A 22,670-nucleotide genomic window follows, 5' to 3' on the forward strand; every position below is an offset into this window, starting at 1 on the left:
GTCGGTAGACATTGTATTGTTTTGTTTTTTTAACTGTTGGATGGGTGAAGAAGGACGCTTGGTTGGTGACAAAAGCTGTCACCATGTACGTCACCTCTCTACAGATCAACCAATAGTAAAATTTAATTTAACAGTTGGTTTCAACCAGTAGAGGGCAGTTGCTTTGCATATTTATAACATGATATGTAGGATTCAAATATTTTTGCTAAAATGTCAAGATTTGGACCTGAATCAATCAATATTACCAAATGCACATATGCATTGATTTTAAGCTGAAAGTGGTTTGGAGATTTAGTTAGTCTTTAATTATGTACAGCTTCAAGCCCTAATATAATTTAAATGTAGGAGTTATATAAAAATTCAGTTGTCATGAACAGGGAAATAAGCTTTAAAGATCAAAGCTGGTTTTGTACCAGGCTGTAAACATTTTTACTGTAAAAATTGGCATTTTAATATGAGGCTCTATGGGGACTGAGTCACTTTTGGTCCCAGCTTCAAGTGGTCATTTGTGTAACTGCAGTCTTTGGTACTTTTGCATTGACTTAATTTTTCAGCTCCGAGTTTGTCCCTTAAAGACCCTCTCTAGCATTATTAACATTTTCTTTTGGACTTTCCACTCAACTTACAAAGAGACTACAACACCATATCTATAAATAATGTATCACTACTGAATTGGTGCCACTCATTTCACCATCATTCAGAATTAAAGATCATGTACTCTAATTTAAACCTTAATATTTTAATAAAATTAGATGTTAAAATGTTAATTCATGATTGAATGAAAGAGTATTAAAATGTCATGCTTTACAGCAGGGTATTGCTGCCATCATATAGACTAACTTTATGACACTTTTTTCATTGTATTGCAGAATAAAATGAAGATGGGGATACGTGAAATACTGAAATGAAAAATGCATTCCCTAAACTATAATTCTGCTCCTCTGTCTCCCTTATTACCACATGTTAATTTACAGTATGTCAAAAAATGAGACTATTTTGAACGTGGGTGCACACACAGATATTTATCCAATCGGATGTAAATTGGTGTGAGTAGCCAACTTGCACCTCATATAAAACCACACTTCACCGTTAGCTCGTGGGCAGAGGTATAGTGCTACTTGTTTAAGTAGGATTCTGAATTTGAAACATCAATTCTGAGTAAAAGTTGCAGTGCTGACAGAGGTCACGCTCATCAAATAGGCTAAGCTATGAAAACGTGCTACATGAGTTTTCATGTCCTGCAGGCACTGTGGATGTAGCATAAGTCAACCAAGTTGAACAGGCTGACTTTCTAATATTTCTTTACAAGTGCATCGCAAACAGCCTAAAGAAACCATCAGAATGATGAATGACAGGATGTTTGCTGCCTTTTCATCTTTACTAGTTAATATTATGGACTGGACTGCAAAAACTCATTTAATTCACTGTGCAATGCAAAGGCTACCGGCAACTTTCAAGGTGGAATATTTTCTTACATGTCACTCAATGCATGAGTTGTAAATCAATCAATACACCTTAAATGGAGTAGTCAAAGGTGTCATGTATGTGTTTTTATTGGGTCTTGCATGAATGATGAATGACTGTCTATTTATTTTTAAATGTTGCATATAATGCCTTGAAAAGATGATTGGATCTTAAAGTTGTTAAAGATTCTGTTTCCTCAGTTGGAGAAAAAAAGCTGCAGAATGTTGTTCCAGTGGATTATACCTTTACTTGTGGGTTGTAAGAGCTCGCAGGGTCATATGAGTGAAGGAGGTATGTGTTGGATTATTCTAGAAATGTTACTTAAACAGCCACAACAAATAGTCTAACAGGTGGTCGTAGCATCTATGGGCTCAGCCTGATTTATTTCATGAATAAAAACGTTACAACAACATGGATGAGAGTAACCCATTCGAGTGTTTTGCTCCTGCACCGTGCCCTTACCCCTTTCTGGGTGAAAATACTTTAACTTATTTTATTTTATTTTAACTGGCATTCAATATAAGTTTTTGCCACTTCAAATGTATAACATAAGAAAAGTGTATCACTGTTTAGCTGTTAGGAGCCCAAATCCTCTGGTCAGTGAGGTGAGCACTTATGTCATGTCTTTGCCAATCGATGATCCGTGTCATTACATAGAAAAAATGCACGAAATAGGCGTCCTTTCAGTTTGCCTCCATAAAAGTTGACAAACCTGACATAAAACTATCGTACTGACATCTTTCACTGTTCTATTTTATTAAGACCTTTTTTCATTTTTCTGTTTTGGTACTTTTGAACCAAACTCTATTCTAAAAACAGGTGTTTTATGGTACAGCCATGTTTCTTCATGGTAAAAACTTTAGTTACACCATCTCCAACACTCTTTTCTGGTGAACATTAATCTAAAGACACAATCGCCACACATGTAATTTACTTAGTTTATCATTTACTAACCCCCACACATCCTGACTGACCTCTTGTACAGTGCTTATTTTCACCCAAAAGGGGGCGTGGTCGTGTAGCTGCTCTCATCCATCTCCTCTCTGGGTGGGGTAATATTTTTAGAGATATTTTCATGACGATTTGACCAATCAGATTGCTCAGATTGCTCAGAACTACCTGTTGTATAATCTCATTTCACAAACACTTTGCATTTCCAAAGAATGTGGTTGAAGTCTCATTCAGTACTTTCTCAGAGGCACCTGTAAACTACTTGGTAGAGCATGTCCCCCATTTACTGAGGCTACCAGTCCTCTGCAGTGGCCCTGGTTCGATTCCAGCCTGTGTCCCTTTGCTGCATGTCACCCCCTCCTTCTCAAACCCCTTTCTGGTAAATAAAGGCTGAAAAAAATCTTTGTGCTGCACCCTCTGATCAAACAACACAGGTAAGGGAGACGTAAATGGATCCCTGAAACAGAGACAGGATTGTTGTCCCCTGCATTTTTCTTTTTACTCTCACAAGTAAGGGCTGACATAAAATATAAATCTGTATAACAAGAAAATAAAAGACCTTTCAGTTAAAAGAAAAAACTCCTACCCCTGCCCCCCATACTTTTCACACTGTCCATTATCTGTCCAGCTTTCTCTCTCCATCAGCAAATAGTGTGTTTAAATTACAACCCTATCTGCTTCTTGATAAAAAACTGAGTTTCCTCGATTATATTGTTAAAAAAAACCCAATACATATCAAACAAACTAACAAAGACAGAGAGGCACACAGTTCTCAGTTGCTCTAATGTTCATTCAGCCTCGATTGAGGTACATGTCAGCCCCCTAATAAATGTTTACTGTTGGCTTCATTTTGAGTTTTAGTTATTTATCTGTCATTTCATTTGTCAGATAGCTGCTGTATTCACATACAAACACATGTGCATACCCACGAGTGATGAAACCTAACTATCCAAAGTCATTCTGATGAAACTAACAGCAATCAACAAGAACAATGCTCCTGTCTGCAACACTGTGTAAGTGTGTGTCTCTGAGAGTCATGTTGAAACATCCTGAATAATTCTTCCCTCCATCTGTAACTCCAGATATTGAGCAGATAACAGACAAAAACTTCCTGCTACCTGTGTATCTTCCGAAGGATATTTTTGGCTCTTCTCGGGGGCAGATCATGGAGGAGCTGGAGGCTGGAAGCTCGGACGGCGGCAGATGTATTCAGTCCTGCTGGTTTCAGTTCAGCACCTCCTACAGTGAACCAGGACAAGCACACACTTGTGGCTCATGGCTGCATCTGGTTGAGACCATGAAGTCACTCCAAAACCCCATGGGGTCACATCCAGCATTACTTCTGCTGTGTGACTGCAACTTTCTTCTTCCTTTATGCCTTTCAGTGTGGTTAAACTTGAAGATTTAGGGTCCTTTATATATCTTTCAGTACTGGCACGGTATAACCTGGAGTTGTACCTTTAAGACTCCAATTACTGTGGTGTCCAAAGGTCTGAGTCCACTAAAATCAGCCTACTGGTCTGTAAATCACTCAGGATCAAGTTATATTTCAGATATGTTTTGTCAGTTTGAACCTTGTCGAACTTTTAGGTCGGTTTAGTTGAGCCTGCTGCCTCTGCCCACGCAGGGTCAACACAAAACACAGAGATGCTACATTTACTGTATGATACACGCACTTAGAACAACCTCTCCGATGACCTAATGTACTGTCCAAACGTGACTATGTTTGTATCTGAAGCTCAGAACCTGCCTGCTAACTGCTGCCTGTAACTGAGCTTTTAGAATTAAAGGCTCATGCACACCTTCACTTTCTTGTAGACACAGGAAAATCTCCCACACAGTTTCCTTTGCATCCATTAAACTTTATTAAAAATACGTTGTAAAGGAGAAACCTGTAATATATTTACTGTAATGAATCATAAAACGACCACAATGTGTCATCAGAGATCAAGGAAACATGCTAAGTTTAAAAACTTGATTCTCTGACATCAGTCCTGCTGTGAAACTTCTATTCCAGGATGGAATAACTGTTTTTGTCCAACAATTTCACGTTATTAGAGTTCTTTGCCTAATGAGTAAGTGTCTGTTTATGAGTTGGAAGAAATCATTTATAATCTTTTAGATGGACAATGGACTTTTGTTTTCAGGATGACAGGATTAACTTTACATTGACAGACAACTGACAGTTATAAACAGCTGATCAACTTACAGTGTTGGACTTGCAGCTGTGAGAAAGGACGGAGCGGGAGAAACAACACAATTCAGCCTATTTAATATAACGTCTGTGGCACTAACTTGCTATTTGGACTGTGGTACTCATTTTTACACGAACAGTTACTACATATTGCTCCTTTAAATGTCATTTGATTTAAAAAATATTTCTGTGTTTTTTTTTTTCCCAGCATCTATGAAATTTTGAAAAATATATTACCACTGACTGTATGTGGCTCTGCAGATGTTCATTCATGTGGCAGCCATACATAGCTTTATTAAATACTGCATTTGTTAAATACTATGGTATAAATAATACTATGTGTAACGGACTGTTGCTCCTGTTGCAGTTCTGATCATAGACTCTAGAAGAGCAATAAAGTAATTTTTAATTCCAGGTATCAAATTATTGATGTTTTTGGTAAATAATGTAAAAAATGGGATTTCAGAGTGATTCAAATCCTGCACCACCCTGTGAGGTTTATTTCACAATAACGTACTGCTCACTGTATCATTATCCCTTACATGATAGTGTAACACTGACCCTATCTTCTATTCGCCCAGTGTTATTATTGTCATGATGTTATCATATTAACCTTATTTATATAAATGTTTGCATAAAATGAATTTTCTGTTGATCACAGACTGTGAATGTATTTGAAGGTATAATGGGCCTTAATTGACTAAATGCACACAGCCTGTGGGGCTGATTATCTGACAACTCAGCTCAGCACAGGTCCCTGATTGGCCTCACCTGAGTGGGTGTTTATCTGCCTTAAATGTTCTTTGTTTCTCTCTATAAGTTATTTTTAACTGCAACTGTGTATGAAATGTGCTACATAAATAAACTGCCTTTCCAAATGGCCAAAACAACAGTGTGTTAGTCTATCTCAGTATTACTTCCCTACCTCTCCTATAACATTCAGCCCCAAGCCCATTCATTCCAACTAAACATAAATCTTTGATCACAAATGTATAGTTGCATTTTGATTAAAGAATAAATAATTTCTTAAAATAGCTGGCCACTGTAGAGTTGAGTAACTGCCACTAAAACAGGAAAAACATTGTTAATTTGGCACTTTACTCTACTCTCTACTCTAGTAATATATAAGTGAGACTTTATGGCAGCAGAATGGTGTGTCTAGGATTGACTCAATATAAACTAAGGATTTTGGGGTGACCTGTCCCTTTAATAGTTTTCTGACAACAGTATTGAGCTATGACACAGACTGGGATTTATTTAAAGGTACACTGAGCCTCTCTCTGCATACATAATCCGCAAGAAATCAATTGATATTTTCCCTAATAATGAACCCTTGGTGTTCAGATCTGTTAAAATCACACTTATTCAGAGGAACATTAGTTTAACTGGGGTGATGATACTTGATGCAGGGAGTTTCAGAAGCAAGTTGAGAAGGAACTTAAACTCCCTAAACTTAATTATAAGGACAGAGCCAGAACCCTGTTGAGTACTGGGTAATTCACGCGCAGCATGGGAGGGCTTGAGGTCCATGATAGGCATAAAATCTAAAAAGTGCCCCATTTCCCTTGATGGCAAGGCAGACTCTGAACTTGCTAATGACCTGGACATTTTTTATAATTACTTTAACTTCAGCAAGGAAGTGTATATAGAAATGCTCACCCAGAGCACAGTGAGATGCTGAGAGGGACAAGATATTTAAACTCTTCAGAGAAGTGAAGAAGAGAAAAAAGTCCTGGACCAGATAATACTGGCATTCAACTTTTTCAGAACTGTGCAGAACTGTCAGATTTTTCTTCATCTTCATGAAGTCACTTCAGCTCCACCGGGTTCCTTCCCTGGAGGGATTCAGTGATTATACCTGTGCCCTAGAATAAAGCACCAAAATCACTCAATGACTACAGGCCTGTGGCACTTACCTCTCCTATTATGAAACCCTCAAGAAGATTATAAAAGAGGATCTTTTGGTTGCTACTCAGAAAAAAATTGATCCATTCCAATTTGCTTACAAGGCACAGGTACCCTACTACAGGGGTGTTGGAACTATTCTTTGTGCATGGGGTGGCGCTGTAAATATGGAATTCAAAATAGCCAAAAATATATTTTACCTGCACCTCAATAGGATTTACAGTGCAAGTACACTCAATTAAAGCCAACAGACTGACAAAACAAACCACTCTTAACCACAAAGTTGAACCCACCTCTAATATTAACAGAAATAAACCTCACAAATAGCAAATACAGGACATATTTATGAACCAAAAATTAATCATAAAATAGTCTTACCACATACACTGAATTTTTTCCCTGGCTCTGCTTCATGCGAATTCATCCATGATATCACGAGTGCAATATATCGGTCAGTTCACTCTCATCTGAGAGAGTGTGAAGGCGCCTTGAGGTATTTTTGCATCCTCAGTTAATTTTTAATAAAAAGTGATCATCTGCCAAAACTGATTGCATCACCCAGTTTATATAATGTTGCTGTGCGTGTACAGCTGCTTTTATCTGGATCAAATGGTCATAATGTGCAAAGACACAGAACACACGTCTGTGATAAAACAAAGCACACTCAGCACCCCTTTGCTTATCAAAAACATTGAAATTCAAAATCACCAAATTCAGGGAAACATGGTTTTCTCTGGTCAGGAGAAAGATTGTGATTTGAAAAGTTACTGCTAATTAAATATCTCAGACAAATTAGTAGAAAGCAGAGGTGGGAGTAAGTCACACATGTGCAAGTCACAATCAAGTTCCAACTTAATGTGGTGAGAATCAAGCAACTCGAGTCAAGTCATTACTCAGGTCAAGTTGAATTAATGGTGATCCCCCTTAGTTTTCACAATTAAATCAATTAAAATACACAGGTCATAAATAGTTTAGTTTTGTTTTCAACATTTCTGAAACGTTTTGCAGCCTGCTCCCCCTTTTAAATACTGATATTTGACATTTTGTGGCAATAACAAGCCGCCTAAATTAATAACAAAGGACAGCGGGACTAATAATAAAGTTCTATAGCTCTAAAGTGAAAACACAAGTACAACACCAAAAAAATTTCCAGCACAATGTTAAAACTTATACCCTGACTCCAATTCAGGAGGATCACATTCCCATTGGCCTGTTAACACACTGTCTATGGTGCAACAATACACAACAATACTGTTGTTACTATATCATCAACAACATAATCCTTACATCAAGATTTGATTGGTTTTGGACCGGCCCCCTCCATGGAAACTGCCTCTGCTGGTCTGCAGAGAAAAATGCAAATAGTTAATAAATAGTCAAGTCCTCGAGTCAAGTCTTTTATCAGTGTTAGTCAAAGTTTCAAGTCTTGTGACTCACCCCCACCTCTGGTAGAAAGCACAACATTTGTCTCAAAAACATAAAATGGAAAGTACCTCAATTTGTACTTAAGTACAGTGAGCTACTTGACCAAATGTACTTCATGTGGTGTTGGAATAATGGGAAAAATTAGTTGGAACAACAACTCGGACAGTCTGAGAAAAGTTGTTGCTAATTAATGTATTGCATATAATTTTGGTCACATGTAATTTTTAATATTGTATTAAGTTGTAACTGTTAGTTGCTGTCCACAAAGTGACCTAGATTGATAAGAAATATAATTTATTAGCATTAACCCTGATAACAAGCCCCTATGTTACACTATAGCTTCTACTCCTGGCAGCACCCGTGTCGTTTCCACTTTAAGACATAAAAGCACATAAACGCATCTAAGTCGGAATAACAACTTCCCATAACGGAAACTAGGACCCTCCGAGCAGCACATGAATGCACCTTCAGTTACATCTCATCATGCAATACATTCAGGTGTTCCAGCTCCAGAGTCTACCTAACTTCAAGTCTAATTAGAAAAAATAAATAACACCTATGTGGGTTTGCAGAGGCATTAAGTATAAGAGTGTGTATTTCCAGCTGTTTTTTTCACAGTAACATGAGGATAAGTGAATAAATTAGATATCTCATTAATTATCCGGTGGGATTGTTTAAAAATATGTGATAGCCTGCAGGCACATGGTAAAGTGTCACTTATATTAATGAGATCTTTGTCTTCACTTGTTAAATTAAGACACATACTATGAAGTAAACCATTAAAGAGTAGAAGAATGTATACTTTCTGTGTGGCTTTCATTTGCAGATGTATTTTGGGTGTTCTGTTAGTCATGCTGCCACAGGGCGACAGCTACCTGTTCTGGGCTTACAGACAGCTGCAGGCCTTTAACCAGCAGAGGACAGCGAGGACACCGAGTGTGTGATTAAAACAGAAGTCAAGAACACAAGAGTCACACATCATCCATTCATCTCTGTCTCTGCATAACAGTCTCTGCCTCTTCATTACTGTCTGGCTCCTTCACCTACCCACATGTTTGTCTACCTGCTTTCCACTCCCTCCTTCCACACTCCTCTCTGCCTCTCTAACTTTATGTCCTCCTTATGTCCTCACCTTTTGGTCCCCTCTATCTCCCTTTTAGTCTCCCTTTCTGTCCTCCTTTCCTTTATTTTATCCAACCTGTTCTAGTTTCACCTCTTCTGCTCCTGAAATCCCTTCCTAGTTTTCCTTCTTCATTTCTCTTTTCACCTCCTGCACTTGTCTGTCTCTGTCTCCCTCTACCTCACGCCATCTTTGTTTCTCCCCCTCCCTGAACACACACACACACACACACACACACACACACACACACACACACACACACTCAGCTCTTCTTATTAAATTAGTAATAATGTCGCCTTGCTCCCTCCCAGGAGGGCAGTGTTATTGACTTCATTATGTAAATGTAAACCAGCCCAAAGCTATACTACTGATGGGGTAAGACACACATACACACACACATGCACACACAAGCACACACACACACACACACACACACACACGCGCGCGCACGCGCATGCACACACACACACACACACACACACACACAGAGTACACAGAGTGTTTGTAGGCCGAGCTTGCTGGCCAGGAAAAATTTCTTGCTGTTTCAGATAATTATGTCAACCAGTGGAGCTGCAGTGTGTAGTCGCATAAAATCGGCTAAATCGAACGGGCCTGGGGCTTATTGCATCTATCTTGGGGTGACAATGTGTCAGTGCTGAATAGAATAGACCGCAACAGACAATGAATGCCCACAATACAAATCTGTATCTGAATCTGTCATTCAGGCATTTTATTTAAAAAAAAACAAATTTGTTAAATTATAGTGTGTCCCTGTAATCAAATGTTGGGTGGTTTGATCTCTTTGTCCTCTTCACATGTCAAAGGAGTACTTGAGCAGAACACTGGGGACCAAATTACTCCTGATATGTGTACATGGGTGGTAAAGTTCTAAATTGTTTCTTAATTAGAACATGTATTCCTTGCTTCCTTGTTTAGATACAGTTAGTTTTTACTTTTAGTGTGAACTGCACTGTGGACCAGCGCACGGATCAATGAACAATCAAACAAACTGGACTCAAATTGGGGCCCGGGTCCCTGATATGACAGACCCCTGAACATGATCAATAGGTACTCTGCACTATAGTCTGTATTCTTAAAAGTACCGAGTTTGTTACCCAACCCTAAAGAGATGACAGATTAAGTTGCTTCAGACAAAAATCATTATGTTTCATTCTAACAAATTAATTTTTGTTATATCTGAGGTTAAAGATTGTATACAGACAGAACGCTTTCAAAGATTTCATTCACACGTTTTGAGATTTCTGGCCATCGAATCTACCGGCTTATTTTACATTTGTGTTGGCTCTTCACCTTGTTTTCGATGCCAGCTCTAACAAACATATTTGGCTGTGAGCAACTCTTCACAGGAAACAGACTGATAAGAATGCACGCCAGGTGGATGTACCCAACAGGTACGTGAATGGCCCGCGTGCTTCACCAGTAATTTTGGCTTTGTGTTTTGGCCAGGAAGTGAAATTCATCTCATCTTAACTCTGATCTGCCGGGCGTGTGGTTCTCTCTGTCACACTGGTGCTCGCCGGTCACAGCCGCCAAACCACGCTGTGTCTTGATACAAGTTCACAGACCTGGAAACCTACTGGAGGGTATGCAGTAAACACGCATGCACACACATGCACACACACACACACTGTCAAACACAGTATTGGCAGAAGCAGGCCAGACAGATGGAAAGACAGCAGAGAGCAGGGAGGAAGTGGAAATCGCAGTCACAGTGTCAGGAAGAACAATTATAGCTCAGGGACTAATATTACATGTACACTGACTGACTGAATATTACCCCGGAGGCAATGACTATGAGGTTTGTTCTCATTTTAACAATAAATTTGACAATTTTTGCTTCATTTATCATGTTGGTTTGTTGGTCAGCCCATCAGTTTGGTCAGGGATAAAATATCTGAATAACTACAACATGGATTGGCACAACATATTTTGATTGTACGAACTCTCATGGTTTCCAGATGTTGAAGCCCAGTGACTTCGGAGATCCCCTTTTTCTGACTTTAGTCTTTTCATAGTCGTATCATCAGGTCAGAGTTTTCCCTATCTCGTGAAATATCTGTACATCTACCACTTAGATTGGCATAACATTTTGTACTCTATTGTGCCCTGCAGCATATGGCAGAGAGCAGTAAGTACAGAACAGCTGTAGCTGAGAAAATGATTTCAAGCTTTCAGGCCGATTGGGTAAACTGTGCAACAGGATGCAATACTGTCATTTTATGTCTTTTTAGACTGATAATTTTACAACAAAAAATAAATTTCATAGAGATCTGCTAAAAAAAAATAACAACTGCACTCTGCTAACAAAATGTATTCTCTGAACTGATCTGCCGTTTCTCAATAATTTGCCTGAAAGCAATACAACTCATTAAATTACGATTTAATACATTTAAATATGTGATTTAAAAGTAGCTGGATCACACCACGTTTTCCACTAGATTCCAAGTTGAGATGGCAATTACTGCTAGTCTGCTAAGCTAGTTAGCTAATGCACGACTGTTTTTATTCACTGTGAACAGATTTAGATGCTACTGTCTAGCCTTAGATATCTCATCAGCAAGCTCTAACTAAATTTTGCCGTCTTGCTTTCTTAGTTCTGTTTTGTTTGTTTTTCACTTGACCAGCAGCTCTATAGGTCAACCAGTCTGTTGGTTGGTCCACAGAAATTTCCCACCATTTGGCAGCTGAAGTTTGGCATGGCGGTCAAGTGTGTGTGAGTTTGTGTTTGTGCCAGTTGGTTAAGGGAGGGTATCATGATTGAAGCGGCCTATCACAAAAAGGCACACAACTTCCAGATGGATTCACAGACTCGCACAACATTTGGTGGCCTGGCCAAAAGGGGGCATGGTAGAGAGAGTGGCCCATATAAAAAAGATACGTAACTTCTAAATGGATTAATGAAACATGGTCAAACTCATGAACTGTTTGTTGTAGACTCTGGTGGGTGGCGACATTAGTCTCAGCAGTGAACTCCAGTGGTGGGAGTTACCTCTGCCTCCTTTCATAACTCATTACCTGCTTGTTTTAGGCACTTGTGGAAGCCATCACCTGACTCAGCAGAGTTTCTTTTTCCATCCTTGTGACTTAGTGCCACTCCTTGTACGACAGAGGTCAAGTGTTTGAATGCATGCACACATGGATGCATGTATTCACAATAGCTGGTCGCAAGCTTTTGATGGTCAATGTCAAGTGTTTTCTGAATGGTGTTCAAATCTGTCAAACAATGACTCTGCAGTGATATTTGATATCTTCTTGCTTTTTGTATTGTATGCGCAACATTCTTTTTTGCTCAATGGTTGATGAAACGTCACCAAAGTATTGATGTAATGATGTGTGACTTTTTTCACAATTTTATCACTAATATTTTGACTTTTCTTGCACATCTGATGTGACTGCTTCAACTTGTAAGGTGTGTGGAAACCATGTCTCCCCAGTGGTGTAGTCCATAAGTCACTTTCTCTTCGGGATCCAAAGGTTACGGCGCTGAAGCCACATGTGATCAAGTCCCACATGCCAACAATGTGACAATGTCTGCGTGATTGTGTGCTGTGTGCCTTATCAATGCTTGTTTCTTACAAGCATCCAGATACTTGCAATGCAATCTGCTTGAACCTCATTCATTGCTGCTTGTGCCTATATTCTTATTATGACATTTTATATATATATAAATAACTGTAATGTAATACAGTTATTGTTTTTTAGGCACAAATTAAAAAAAGGTGGATGGAAACACATCTAGTGACATTACATAGCGAAGCTGAATAAAAACCAAGGAACCACTGTCCAAGGAACCAAAGCAGAAACCACCAGAGGAGAATGGAGTAAAGAATCTGATTAAGCAATGGCAAAAAAAAAAGGAAAAAAAAGTTCACTGACTGCCTCATCGACCTGCTGCCTGAGAGGACAACAGACCAATCTGTCCATCCATTACCTCAGTTCTCTTGCTACTACTGGAAATAACTCCCTATTAATTTCAATTTCAGCATCTAAAGTTGAAGGTTTTGCTGTGACTAGTCTCTGACTGAGACAGACAAATCAACTAATTAAATCACACACTGTGTTTCCATCTGTCTGTCTGAGTAACTGACTGACTGACTCCCTGACTGACAGAAAATGATATAAAAACAGCTATTAACCACAGTTATTCTGGGAGATGATGTTTCAACCTCAGACTGTCTGGTCAGAAGGCATTAGAAATGAGGAGCTGCGCACCAGACACCTCATGCATTTTTAACTAATCAATATCCTCTTTTCTACATCTCGTTCTCCGTCTCTATCTCTCTACTCATCTCTGTTCTTTGCCTCTCTTTCGCTTTGGTGCTGTATTTTATGTGCTGTACTGTAATTGTTTTCTTTTTTCGCTCTCCGATGCCTTTTCTCCTTGAACTGCTGCAAAGTTTATTAGTCTGTCTCGTCTCTCATCTCACTCTGTCTGTTGTCTCCGTCCATCTCTGGCCACGATAGCTTTCTCATCTCACTCTGTTGTCCTCGGTCCACTCTCTCTCTCTCTCTCTCTCTCTCTTTCTGTTGCTCTTTGTTTTGTTGCAGTCACTGTCTTGTCTCTGTCTTCATAATCCCTTTCTTGTCTCCTTCATTGCATCATGAAAGACAAGTCTTGTAAACGCTCTGCCCCATTTGACTAACTTTGGAAATTATCTGTCCTAGTTTACTTTGTCTTAATTAGAATAAGAACATAGTCTGTCTGGGCGTCACAGCACAGACCCCAAAGTGAGCAAGTAGACATGTAGACATCAATACAAAATGCTGGGTTGGTTGGTTCAACAAATTACAAAAAAAAAAAAAAAAAACAGGAAAACATATTTTCACTTCCCTGGTGTCTTAGCCATACAGACAGTCTCATTTTTTATCCAATTTTAGAGACACTGGTCAGTTCTTTGGTATGTTTCTGCGGCTACTACAATATATGAAGGAGGTGAGCAGGATTTTGTTGTGAGGCTCAAAAGGTTGAAAAATGACATTTAAGAAACTGTCACAGTAACCTTTCTTAACAGTGTCATGAGTATACTGTAATTCAGAGAGGATGGGCGTAAAATTTGGTTTTGATCAAATAACAAGCAATACAAAAGCCAGGATTGCTGACAGTTCTAACATCAATGCTTTATATAATTATAAGCAGCTAATGCAATATCATGTATAGGGGAGAGAAATGTTCCTAGATTTACAAGGCGAATGACTACTTCTGAATATATTTTAATTACCACTTTGATAGGGCATTTCTTTTTACTGTTCTCTGTTAATTACTTAATCATAGGCATGTTAATGTTAATGTTTAATAGTAAATTTTCTGCACAACAGCAGCGAGGAAGAAAAGAGCACTGAGAAAAGTGTTCAAGTGCCCAGAATGTGAACTAACTGACACAAATGCTGATGCTCAAAACAAGACTACTGTAGTATCTGTATTGTCGATAGTTCGGAGATTGATCTGTTCATCCCTATAATCCACAGACCAAGCAAACAGTTTTCACTGGGACTACTACCAGAGACATAGTCTGTATGAAACTCTTGACAGTGTACTCTGATTGTGAAGATTAGATTATGAGAAATAGGGACAAATGTTGTTGGCACTACAAATGAATTCCACTTCCTTTGTTTTAATGTGGCAGAAGAATTTACAAAGACCAATGTCTCAAAAGTCCACTGTGTAAGATCTAGGGCAATTTATTGGCAAAATTCAGCAGACCTTTTTCAGACCTGGTATTAACATGCATCCCAGATGATCTGATCAGAAGTGGACAGCTTTAAGTACAGGTGTGAACTCAAAGACGAGCCAGCTGAGATCTGCTCACACAGACCACACCGCAAGACAACCTACTTAACTGATGCCCTGTAAGTCCATCATTTTGTTTATTGTAATGCAAATTATGTGTTTGGCTTTCTCACCCGCAGCAGATGTTTGTGAACACACAAGTAACCTCAGCCTCCCTTAAAAAAAAATTGTGCAATGTTATGAGCTGTTGAGCGAGGAGAAACTTTAGAAACTTTTTGAAACACTGTATCTAACAAATTCTTAATTGTTTGGGCCTTTTTCCAAATTTGGCAAATGTTATACATTAAGTTATCTTTGTGGAAAACGATTCTGTTCTTTGTTCGCATTTTGCAAGCTTGTTATTTGCATACAGATTGGAGAAGTAAAATGGCCATGATGAATTCTTGAGCAGTCATGCCTTCTTGTACATTCGGCATTAAATGCAATAGAAGTTGTTTCTTTCCTTGTAAAAACATTGCTTTTCTGAGAAGAGGAGACAGGAGGGAGGCTACATGCTGCACTGAGGCACACACTTTTTTCAAAGTAAGGCTGTTGAATTCAACCTTTTTTTTCTTCTCATCTACATTAAAAATGGATCATTTTGAAATGATTAATGATTATCTACATCAACTGAAATGAAACATTTTACTGGGATACATTTTTCAGCTGAAGAGATGAGAGGCATTCAGTTGGTAGCAATCTGCAACCTCACTCCTAGATGTCACTAAATCCTACACACTGGACTGGTCATAAGAAACCTTGAAAAATGAAGCAGAAATTTCAAAAATGCCTCTCAAAGTCCCACCAAAAAGCAATCTGCATGCAGCAAAATGTAATTCTGTCTGCAATTTGGATGAATGTACCCTTTAAGACGTTTACACTCGTTTAAACACTTTGTAGCACAGTATGCATGTTTGCACTTGGCAAGCACAAACACATGAAGTAGATCAAAAGCATAATCCACCATAAATCGTGGACAGACAAACACTTTCAGGCGGCCCATTAAGGGCCTACTTATTTTCTCAGAGGGGAAACTCCTGAAAGGTGAAATTACTCTGTGATTTATTGAACACAAGGCAATATCCATTTGGGGGTAATTTAGCGGTTTCTGTGTATTTACAGGGGTCTTAGTCCAGCCAACCAAAGAAGCAAGAGGTATGATTGGGGCGTTCTTAGAGGTGTTTCTGTTTTCTCCTGAAGCGGAGATACAGAAGGTAACAGATTTAAGGCTGTCCTTGAGAATATTTTCAGTCGTTAGAAACAAAAAAAAGAGAGCAAAGCCTACAGAATTAAATGTATTGAACTGAAATTGACCCAGGGCTGCTTTCGATAATGGCACTTAAAGCTTGTTGTGATTTACATTACACATTTAGACTCTGCTCTTGATAAAAATGACAAACGCAGCGAATTGTATTGAGCTCCCGTGAGCTACTGCTGCAATATCCAGGTCTAATAGCACTTACAGTTCTGCCCCCAGGCAAACACACATGACTGAGTACATGCACTCACATGGACCCTCACACACACACACGCACACACACACAGTCGAGGCCAGCCTATTAAGAAGGGAAAACGCCTCCTCAGACAAGGAGCATAAATAATGCTGAATTAGTGTGATTCATGGCTTAAATGTCTATATCCACATGGCAGAGGAAAAACACACACACACACACACTGAGGTTGTGTATGTTTTGCATGTTAACCTGGAGAGGCATTTACCCTCTTTTGTATGCTGAGGAACCACATTTGTGCTGTAAGAGGATTAAAACAGATTCCTAAGGACAACTTTTACATCCGTTGTGCTTAGTGTTGCTATGTTGTGTTGTTTTCTCTATTGTATTTTCATGTCCTTGTTTACCTTGAACAAGATAAACTGTATAAAATGGGGTTCACTATTTAAAGATGCAGAAAGCGATTGTGGAAAAAGATAGTTGATTGTCAAGTCTCATTCACAGGTTATGAAAAAGTGACATTTTGGGAATTAGAGTCAAGCATCAGACTATCTTAACGACCTGTGATTGTCCGAAGGAGCAGAAGTCTAGACCACTTGAATTACATCGTGCTTAAAGGTTATTACGGAACTTTTGCCCAGTGACACCAAAAATAAAATGCCTACTCCAGCTCTAAAGGTCCAGTGAAGCAGCAAGCAGAGTGCTTACTGCTTAAATGTTTTCTGTAAAATGAACAGCTTGCGAGGGACATTTGGCTCCAATTGATTTAACATGAATTGGTATTTGTTAGTACAAACAAAATTTGGTCTGTTGACTGGCTATTTGACTTCAGGGGAACTTTAAGGTAAAAAAAAAAAAAAAAAACTAAATTCTGTCACTCTACACAATTTAGAAAGTCCAGGATCAACATTTTGGATTCCTGGACTGTTCGTCTCTGAGTCACTGTTGCATAGTATAAGCACAGTTGGTGGGAACAGTGGGGTGCTTACTGTTACACCCTATCCTATAATAATTATAGAGGTAAAGGTACCTTGGCTCAGGAATAATTGCTTGAAGGCGAATGAAATAATTCTATAATTGTGAAATTAATGACAGTCTCCGCACAAAGCCCGAAGCAATGCTTCACTATGATTGTAGATTAACTTCTTTAAAATTACACATTATATGGGATGTTAATCAGGTTGCATTGCTATTTCAAGATGCAGGGGGGAAAAATAGCTAGCTTGATAGATAGATAGATTTTTTAAGTCTTTTCTCTTCCCTGAAAATATAAAAAATATGTGCTATGTTCCATCTTATTTTTTTGGTTGTCTCTTTGTTAAGTCAATATGTGACAGTATTGGTTATTTATTGTAGAAATCAAACAACATGTCATTCAGGAGAGGTATGGACACCAAGGACAGACGATCAGAAGATGGTCTTAGAAATAACAATTTTCTGTTTCAAGGAGAGCTTTTATTTTGTGGTCACGGTAACTGTTGAAAACCTCAATTAATATAGGTGCGCATCTGACTTTGAACTAACAGGTGAAGCATGCTTCAAAATTAATTAATTAATTTTTATAAATGCATAAGTACAGAAATGAAAGTATGTTTTGTAGACATTGAGAGGTTTTATTTGGATGACATTGAAAAACTTCACATCTCATTCACTGTTAGCTGTGAATAGAGAAAGTGAAGTGAATCTTTAGCGAGTGTCCAATTGTCTTCGATCCCTGCAAGGTCATACGTGGTCAGAAAATGTGTGTATAGAAAAAAGACTGTGATTCTGAAAACTGAGTGTCTTTATGAGCCACCTTGGATCTGAACCAGCAGATAAAGGCTGCTCTCTGGCTGCACAAGCACATCAAGAGATTCAGAGATCTTTGCCAAGATGTTGCTCATCTTTTCTTTTACCACCAGCGTCATGTTGACCCCAGGTGACCCTTATCAAAATAATACATTTATGCAATGTTAAACAAATTGGTTACATTTGAAGGGGTGTGCATAAGACTGTCATGACACTGTCATAACCATGCCATGATACCTTTCATGAACATGAAAGAGACCTTATGAATATAATCGTTGCTGGCATTAAGTATTATTTAGTCATTTTCAATGCAAAGTTACACAGACAGGGAGTACAGTACCAAGGTGGTTTCCTTGCCAAGTTTGGCTCCTGGCAACCCTGGGCTGAGTCAGCTGTAGCTGTAGCTCTATGGCTAACAGAGCTAACCAGCTAAAGGTAGCTACATTTCAGCAGATAGCAGTTAGCCTACATTAGCAACAAGTAAACAAGCTAAACTCTATCTGTCCATCAGATAAGTCTGCAAACCACCTTGGTACACTTAATGACATCTTCATGTCAAGTCAAAATGGACGCACTTATTTGAAGTCAAGGAAAATATTCGTGATACATATTTGACAGTATAATGTAATGTTAAAACATAAAGCTAAACTAAAGTGTCATGTCAAGTTGTCACAACAACGACATTATTGTCTTGATTATAGTCAAGTTTTCATAATAAAAACATCTCAAGAAATGTCAGTTATCCATTAAAGCAGATATAATTGATCAAATTACACTTAATACAGCAATCATAAACATTCATAAATATTCCTTAATGTTCAGTGTCATAACAGACTTATATCACCCCTTCAAATAAAGTGTTATCAACATATTTGTATATCCACTGGCCACGCTTTAGGATAATCATATGCTGCACATATTGAATACTGCATGTCGTGACTGATCTCTCTTTTCTTTTAGAGTGAATTCTTGTTGTCAGACCCGTCCATACTGCTGATGTGAATCTATGGAAATGCTTGTGTCTGTACCGTCTCCACCTCCTCGCCCCAGATGGTGACAGGTGTCTGTCTGTATCTTCCTGCTCTGTTCGGAAATCTGTTTCTTTAACTCTCTGACACTGAGCTGTGAAGGCTTCAGCTGTTACCAAACTATGAAGTTCCTGACCAGACTTCCGGAGGACGTTTTCTCAACCTCACAAATACCCTCTGTAAAGAAATAAAAGCTGTTAAAATGCCCTCAAAAATTTTGAAATATTGTGAAACTGCTGGAGCTGCTGCAACAGGTGATTTGAAGCAGATTAGCATCTTATTTTCAACTGTGCCGTTACCAGTTTACCAGGTCAAACAACCACTGCACTTGCTCCAATCCAGATGGTAGAAATCCAGTCCAGGTGGCAGTTATTTCAAAGACAATATGATCTGTTAACACTGGCCATGTGAAAAAAGAAAAAACTATCTTAACATAGAATGTCAAAAAAAAAAATTCTCTTCATATTAAAGGAATATATTTTGGGTAATATGCTTATTAGCTTCCTCAGTGAGAGTTAGATGAAAAGATCAATAGACTGCTGCTCTCATGTCTGTATGGAAAGCCTAAAGCTACTGGCAGCCATTTAGTTTAGCTTAGCATAAAGACTGGAAAAAGAGGAAAACAGCAACCCAAAGGCAACCAAATCAACTTGTTACATCTTGTTTGTTTAATGTATATATATATATAAAAAATGTAAAAACAACAATTCGGGGACATGTGCTGGATTGTTTTAACTTCCTGGAGTCTTGCAGACAAAGTAAGGATGCAGCTTCATGTCGACCTCTATAAAAGAAAGGGAATAAGCATGTTTTCCAAAATGTCCTTTTATTCTGAAGGGTCTAGTGTGTAAAGATTCATAAGACTGATAGAGATTAGTTTACACACACACATACACTCACTCTCTCACTCTCTCTCTCTCTCTCTCACACACACACACATACACACACACACACACACACTGTATATGTATATGCAATATATATTCAGTGGTTCAGAACGTATAAATCAAACACTGCAAACACTGGCTCTAGAAGGCCTTTCAGCTGTTTTAATATATATTTTTCTGTGATTTCATTATGACAACTTAGTTTTGTTCATGGGTGCAAGTCATGAAATGTAAATTTATCAGGAAAGGAAACCCAGAGGCAAACAGTCTTGTGACTGTAATTGAGAAGCCAATATACTTTTTGAGAATGTTCTAAAATTAGCACTCCAGCTAATATGGTTTCCACTCAAATATTGTGCTGCTTATGAAAAGGCAGGAGTTACAGAGTAGCCTACAGTTATGCTGCAATCAGCCAGTCAGCAGGATTTTTCACTTAAATGCTCTGAACCCTTCTCACATAAGGAAATCTCTTTCTTATGAAGAAGAAGGTTTTACACCCTGGGGAGCATTAGTGAATCTGGAGAGAGACTGGTTGGTGTGTTGTAGAGGCCATAGCCAGGATCAATGGTCCTTTCGTTAAAAAGGTCTATAAAAGAGCTACTTTTGCATTTTTACTTAAAGCAGCTATATATCATATCTCTATAATAACAATGGTTCAAATTACTGTATTTAGTGTGAAAGTGGTTGCTCTACCCGCAGAAAATCATGATCCAACTCTGCAGTCCCCCCCCCAGCTCCAAAAGCTCTTTTTTTCAGCTCATTGTTTTAGTTTTCCTGCCCACAAATGTACCAGTATCACAGTTCTCATTAGGATAATTTTTAGTTAAAATCTGTGAAAGGCAGTATGCTACCTGCCAAACACAAAAGAATCTTCCAGCTTTTGTTTCTAAAACAGGGTGGAAACTTTTAGAGAGTTTAAAAAGAACCTGTGTTGTAGAACCGAACCAGACCCGTTCAGGTAACCTTTCACACTGGGGCAGTGACACGCAGCAATGGTGTGCTTAATACTGAGTTTTTGTTAAGACGTGTCCTTGAAAAAATAGAAGGGGCCTATTTTAGGGCGTATCTTAGAGGCCCTAAATCAACTACACTGCATTTAGAAATCCCCAGATGATCAGAAGGCGATGAGACTAGATACAGTGAGACTAGATATTCTTATAATATCCTCAACTCTGATTGTTAGTTATCTTCACCATTGTTTCATGCATGCAAAGCCATTCTTCTGTGTTATATTTTGTTCTGCTCACTGCAGACCAGCTGGATGGATGGATAGATAAATAGATAGATGGCCTTAGAAATAACAATTTTCTGTTTCAAGGAGAGCTTTTGTTTTGTGGTCACGGTAACTGTTGAAAAGCTGTTGGTAACCTCCAATTAATATAGGTGTGTACTGACTTTGAACTAACAGGTTAAGCATGCTTCAAAATTAATTAATTCATTTTTATAGATGCATAAGTACAGAAATGAAAGTATGTTTTGTAGACATTGAGAGGTTTTATTTGGATGACATTGAAAAACTTCCCATCTCATTCACTGTTAGCTGTGAATAGAGAAAGTGAAGTGAATCTTTAGCGAGTGTCCAATTGTCTTCGATCCCTGCAAGGTCATACGTGGTCAGAAAATGTGTGTATAGAAAAAAGACTGTGATTCTGAAAACTGAGTGTCTTTATGAGCCAACTTGGATCTGAACCAGCAGATAAAGGCTGCTCTCTGGCTGCACAAGCACATCAAGAGATTCAGAGATCTTCGCCAAGATGTTGCTCATCCTTCCTTTTACCACCAGCGTCATGTTGACCCCAGGTGACCCTTATCAAAATTATAAATTTATGCAATGGTAAACAAATTGGTTACATTTGAAGGGGTGTGAATAAGACTGTCATGACACTGTCATAGCCATCTCATGATACTTGTCATGAACATGAAGGAGATTTTATGAATGTTCAAACAGCTCTTTTTGTTACCATGATCTGCATTTTTCTTCTATTTTTTAAAGCAAAACCCTTAACAGGGAGGTTACCTGTTTCTCCTCAGCGTAATTTCCTCTTATGTAGTCTCACTTTCCCTCCGAAGCCCTCTTTTCTCTCTGTCGTTTTTGCTCGCCCCTCCGTCTCTCTGTCTCTTGCTTTCCCTCACTTTTCCTCTCTGTCTCTGTCAAATCGTATATAAATTCTCTCCATCCTCAATTGTACGTGTTGTAAACAGTAGATATGGGTTTTCAGAGGTTCAATCACTGTAACTGATATTCCACATACATATAGCCTGGGCTATTTTCAACTACCTGGGTCTGCAGTGAGATTGTTTTCAGATAGGACAAGGTGTAGGAGGTATAGCATGTCAGAGTGGCAGAGGGTCTGTGTGTTTTTCTTGTGTGTGTGTGTGTGTGTGTGTGTGTGTGTGCGTATGTGTGTGTGTGGGCTGAGATAGGCTGGCAGCGGCAGGCATCTGGTGACATCTGGTCCCGACAGATAAAGTAATAAACACGTACTATCTCACTATCTGGAAGGAGGTCTAGCCTATCTCTCCCTCTCTCTATCTGTCACATTCTGTCTCGGTCAAAATCAGATTCAAATAAGCTTTATGGACATGACAGGAGAGCAGCATATGCTGGCAAAGCAGCAGGCCGATACTTTTTCAAATGAGGTCAGAGCACACAACAACTGCATCATTCC

The 22,670-nt window shown here is 38.7% G+C and overlaps 1 pseudogene; it reads right to left on the reverse strand.

Moving 5' to 3' along the window:
- The window catches only part of LOC146314223 (general transcription factor II-I repeat domain-containing protein 2A-like), a 26,651-nt pseudogene extending 8,446 nt beyond the window's left edge, over positions 1-18,205 (reverse strand).
- Positions 18,206-22,670: the final 4,465 nt, after the last annotated feature.

This window comes from Lutjanus erythropterus, chromosome 15, assembly GCF_056507025.1.
Source record: "Lutjanus erythropterus isolate fLutEry1 chromosome 15, fLutEry1.hap2, whole genome shotgun sequence".
Classification (NCBI taxonomy): Eukaryota; Metazoa; Chordata; class Actinopteri; order Lutjaniformes; family Lutjanidae; genus Lutjanus; species Lutjanus erythropterus.